The sequence below is a fragment of the Hemicordylus capensis genome, chromosome 1 (genome assembly GCF_027244095.1).
Source record: "Hemicordylus capensis ecotype Gifberg chromosome 1, rHemCap1.1.pri, whole genome shotgun sequence".
Classification (NCBI taxonomy): Eukaryota; Metazoa; Chordata; class Lepidosauria; order Squamata; family Cordylidae; genus Hemicordylus; species Hemicordylus capensis.
The window spans coordinates 143,975,682-143,981,728 of NC_069657.1; positions in this window are offsets into that span (position 1 = coordinate 143,975,682).

Genomic DNA, 6,047 nt, shown 5'->3' on the forward strand with positions numbered 1-6,047 from the left:
TTTGGGTGGGATTTTTTCTTTTGTGACCCCGATCCAGAGGCTGGACAAATAAGCAGGCATCTTCCAACACTGCGACATAGGAAGAAAAACCCACCGAGGCTTCTGCAACTGTAGGGAAACGAACACACACACACACCCCTAATCCCAGTCTGAGCTGGTGACTTTTCTGTAGAATTTGTGTGGGAGCTGCATCTTACTTTATTTTATTTAAACCTTGGGGCTAAACTGTACTACCTTCCATTAGCAACCGCACCAATTGTGTTTTAAAGGGCTATTGTGTGCTACTGGCACTTGGATAATGCAGACAAGCAGTTAATAGTGATGAAGTCTGGTGGTGCAGGAAACTCCACCAGCAGTAATAACATCTTTGAGCGTTGCCAGCATTGATACTTGGGACAGTGCTTGGTTCCTGTGCTAACCCATAGCATCCACTTCTGTTCTGAAAAATGGAGTATTCCTCCTATGCTTCGAGGAATACTGCTCTGCACTGGAGAGGCCAAAGGGGAGATATTCCTTTTCTCCATCCTAGTACCATCTCCAGCTGTTGACCAATATAAAGGCATGTAAACATTTTATATGTGCCTGCAGAAAGAGTTGGACTGGCATCGGATTAAATGTGGATAGCTCTTTCCTTGGCAGGGTCGCTGCTCTGCAAATGGCTGTCAGGGGATCCATGAATAGTTTTAAAGTCAGAAGGGACTAATACAACTCTAGTTGGACCTTGCAGCCTCACCCAGTGGAATTCACCAGCTTCTTCATTAAAAATTATAATTGCCATTCTGGACCAAAACCAAAGGTCTGTATCACTGCATTCTGTCCTTGAGATGGACAAACCATTGGGAAACTCCCAAGCAATGCATTGTGGCAACATCCATGTCATGTTAACTTCCCACATCCTTTATGAATTATGGAAGTTTCTCTTTTGGCCAACAATTGTATTTGTTTCTCTTCAAAATGCCATTAAAGTAGGCCATCACAGCTTGTCAACAGACTCCATAAGTATTCGCTTAAGTACTTCCTCTTATTTGTCTTAAAACTTGCTATTTATAAATTCCAGTGGATTATCATGAGTTCTTGTATCTTTAGTGTGCATAGCTTTCCAAATCTCTCTGCCACCTGACTCCTGATTTTATGTACCTATCTTCTGTCGCATCAGTTTGCCTTTCCCTCTTTAAAAATTGCTTTCTTTGGGAAGGAAGGTGATTCATCCCATTGAAAAATGTTTTTCTTTTTTCTACATACACTTTACTGCAGGGCTGCTCAACTTCAGTCCTCCAGCTGTTTTTGGATTACAGCTCCCAGCATCCCCAGCCACAGGCCAATAGGGATGATGGGAGTTGTAGGCCAACATCTCAGGAGGGCTGAAGCTGAGCAGCCCTGTTCTATTGCATCTTCTTTGAGTCAGGGTGGCAGAAATGCAAGCACATTCTAAATTTACATGTTCCATAGATTTGGCATAATGGTGTTATGATACTTCCATTAGGTTTTCAAATCTCTTCCTAATGTCTGACATGGCTTTCAGTGTCTCTTCATACTATATTCCATCTATCCCAAGCTTTGTCCAGAGTAGTTATGGCCAATTCATACATGAATCTGTTTTTATTATATTAAAAGATCAATATAACTCACATGGGGCAGATAATAGGTAAATAATGCTTTCCCTAAGTGCTCAAAGTGCTTCACATTATTTCAGCAATTCATACAGTAGCCCTCTAGGGTCGATTGGTATGTTGCTGTTACAAGCAGGGTGGGGATGCCGAGGCTGAAAGTGGCTTGCTTAGCTGTAGGCAATAAGCTCATAGCTGAGATGAGATTTGAAATGGAGGCTTGAAACCTGTGCTCTTAACTTTACACTAACTTACCTTGCATGATGTCATTGAGTCTTATTTGCTGTTCTCTTGTCTAGTGCCCCAGTTCAAAGATCCTTTTGGAGATTTTCACACTGTACTTGAATTTCACTGGTAAATATTTAGATCAGTATATATACTGCAGCGTATCTTCAGTCTAGTTTTGAGGGCTACAAGAAATGGAAAATTTGCCTCATTCTCTTAGTGGTCTATTAAAATGATTGATGGTTCTTGTTCTTGTTTTCCATGTTTTCCTCCGACTAACATTTAGTAACTTGTTCCTTATACCTCTTGCAAGATTTGATACTTAATTTCTCCTTGGGTAGATGCTTTTAGGGATGTGCACGAACCAGTCTGGAGGCCATGTTGGAGGCCTCCGAACCGGTTCGGAGCCGGACCGGTCCAGCGGTCTGGCACCGAGGGGGGGTCTACCTTTAAGGGCGGGGGGGTAGGACTTACCCCTCCCCCTCCTCTTCCCCCTCCGGCACTGCAGTTTCAAGCGAAGTTTTTGGGGCGGCAGCGTTCCTCGCTGCCGCCCCTGCCCCCGTCGTCTCCGTAATAGCAGCACACGTGGCGGTGCGCGTGCGCCGCCTACGTCACACGCAGCATGTGTGTGACGTAGGCAGCGCACGTGAGCATGGTGGCGACAGGCGCGCGCGTGGCCACGCACACATGCATGCTGCTATTACGGAGACTTCCAGGCGACGACGGGGGCAGGGGCGGCAGCGAGGAACGCTGCCGCCCCAAAAACTTCGCTTGAAACTGCAGCGCCGGAGGGGGAAGAGCAGCGGGAGGGGTAAGTTCTACCCCCCCCCGCCCTTAAAGGTAGACCCCCCCTCGGTGCCGGTCTGGACCATGCACGTCCCTAGATGCTTTGTACAGTAAATCATTCCATTTCAGTGTTTCTGATTGTACATACTGAGATCCTTATGACTTCACTATTACTAGTAGAGAATTCCTACTTGGAGAGTCACCAGACCTTGATTCTCCTCCCCACTCCTGAATTTGAATGGGACCTGAACTGTTTGAAAGACACTGTTTAACAGAGAAGAAGATATTAAAAGAATTGAGCTATTGATTCAGAATAAGAGTTTGACTTAAAATAACGATCTGATTTGGTCTGTCTTAGAATTGGTCTGTCTTAGAGTTGGAAGGGATCTTGAAGATCTAGTCAAGCCACCTCAGAGCATTGACTGGCTCTAACTGGAATGAACTGGGCCTAGAAAATCAATATCTAGAAATATTTTTATACATGGGGTTTTTAAAGCCTTGTATACTCTGCTCTCTCTAAGGGCTCTGAGGCAGTTAGTAGGAAAGAGGCCTGTTGCTTTAAGGCTGCATTCCACTGTAAAACAGCCTGGTGAAGAAGAGAATCTTTACTGTGCATTGTGAAGGGTCCCCCCAGTTATAACTGGAAAGCATTTTTTAAATTTACTAATTACAATTATGTAATTGATTAATTGACTAAGTATAGCAGCCCTAAGTTTTAGTGATGGATTGTCTTCCTCTTAACAGATACATCTAAATTTAATCAGATTAATCTGTTAAAAGGAAGATGGAAAATATGCAACTGAAGTTATAGCTGCCTCTTTGAAGTGCTAGAAGTAGTATGAAAACTGGGTGCAATAAACAGAAGCTACTGCTCTTCCTCAGTGTCTTTTTCATTCCCTATTTGCACAAAGCGCAGCAGAACCAAAATAGCTTAGACAAGGGGACCCTTTATTCTCAGCCTCCATTTTACAATTTTCTCTCGCCATCTTATCAGTCACAATTCCTAACAATGTTGATTTGAGACAGTTAAAGCTTGCAGCCTGACTTCCAACATAGTTTAAAAATCCAGTGTCAATGTATTTTTCCTGAGTTCCAACTTCCTACAAAATGTAGACTCAAAAAAATAAATTGTGTGCTTAAGCACATAGTATTATAGATAGGTCACTTTACAATGGTGCCCTGCAAATGTGTTAATGTTAATATTTTCATTTTCTAACATGATCCAGAACTAAGCTGATCAAGATACTTGTTTGTTACTAGCAATTTATTAAATTTCCTTAATTGAACATTTAGAATAAGACACTTATTTTACATGAAACCAAACTCCAGGAACTTTGACCACAGCTGAGCCCACAGCTGATTTCACTGTATGCTAGTATTTAATGTTTGCTTAATGGTAGCAGTGGATTAGTGCTGAATGTCTTTCTGTAAGGGTGGTTTTCCATGCCTCATACTCTTGTTGCTGTCTTCCGTATATTCTCTCTCTGACTTTTCCCCACATTCTAAATTGTCTGAGTGTCAGGGTAGAATTCTCATTGCTCGTGTTAGCTGAAATAAAAATTACTTTACTTTTGTTTTCAAGGCCCCTTATGTGCACAGTCAAAAATCACTTGTGCTCTTTTGGATCTCTGCAGTGTAGTTAAGGTTAAACTTTACATGATGGTGGTAGTTACTGTATGTATGTTTAAAAAGAACTCCCTCAGTCATGGCTGGGGACAGGGGTTTTAATTGGCAAAAGAAGTTGGAAGGTATGTAGTGCAGAATCCTCCTGTAGCTTATCAGAAAGTTACCTTGTCTGGGTGAAAAGTACTTGGCTTAAGCTAAGTAAGCCAGTTTTTTGGAAGCTTTCAACACCTTTCACCTGCATGCTCCTTTTGCTTTTAGAATCAGATACACCCCTCTTTCTATGCAAGTGCACTTGGACCCTGGCGCCTCAGGTTTAGTCTGTGGCCAGGAGCGCTTTTTACCAGCTGCGATTGATTTGACAACTCCACCCATTCCTTGAAGAGAATGTCCTGAAAACAGTGGTACACCAGCTGGTAACCCCCAGATTGCAGACTGCAATGCGCTCTATGTAGGGCTGCCTTTGTACGTCATTTGGAAACTTCCTTTAGTTCAAAATGCTGCTGCAGCCAGATTGGTCTCTGCGGAGAGACCAAATTATGCCCGTTCTTAAACAGTTGCACAGGCTGCTGATATGTTTCTGGGCAATGTACAAAGTGCTGGTTATTATCTTAAGATCATCAGCAAGGGTCTGTCTTCAGGTGCCACTGGTTCATCCGGTGGTGACCTGGGATCGGGCCTTCTCAGTTGTCACCTCTAGGCTGTGGAACACGTTCCATGTGGAAAGTAGAGAATTATCTTCCTTGGAGGCCTTCAAGAGAGCCATAAAGCCACATCTTTTTAGCCTGGCTAAAAATATAAATATAAAAATATAAACTAAAAATATAAAACTATATATAGTTTTAGTTTTTAATCTGGTTTAAATGTTCTGTTTTAATTGTTTTATGATGTGTGTTTGATTGCAATTCAAACCACCCTGATCCACTTTAGGAAGGGCAGTATATGGGGAAAAATAGGGATAGTGCCATGTATTCATACATTGGCTATGGTCACATCTAGTTTAGAGCTCAGCCTTCTTGTTCAGCGGCTTGATCACTCTTGAGAACTGTGTACTGCTTAAAAGGCTCACCTTTCCATGAAAGTCCTCTAATTGTGTGCATATGGATTAGATCTTGTCGTCTCCTTACTGAAAAGTTCAGTCTTGACACATGCTTTCAGTCCTTCCCTGTTTCATTACTCTGGTCCCCTGTACCTCACCTTTTGTAAATTTAACTGCTAGGTGGCAGTTGGTATGAAGATAGGAAAATCTATCTAGCTCCATTACTGTTAAAGCAGCCTGAAGCTTTTTCCTGCCAGGATAGCTAATTTGAGCTAGGGGACTTGAGCCATGATCCAATTAGTGTGGATTACCGGTCCTCTGCCATCCATTAAAGTAGCTCTGGAAACCTTTGGAGACCCATTTTCCAATCACCTGTGAATCAAACACCATTCTCTGCCTGGGGGTAATTAAATCAATACTGAATTGTTTTGCTGAGGCCTGGTGGGGAAGAATCCATCTCTTGCTATGCTGCATGGCAAGGCTAAGAACTGAGTGCTCCAAGAAGTCTGCAAGTGAAGCCAGCAACAAGCTCCTGTTTGTACTTTTGGAAGCAACACATAAAATGTAAAATTCCCAACACCCCCCGCCCATGTTTCCTTCAGCCAAACTTGAGCAGGCCATTTACTGGCAATATACAGAGCAGTCACCAGTAAATGGGAGATATTTCATCTGACCATTAGCAACTTTCTCACTCCATGTTGCTGTTTTGAGTGAGGAGTTAACCTTGGCAAATGGATGCTATTGTCGCTTATTCCATGGCCCCAGTA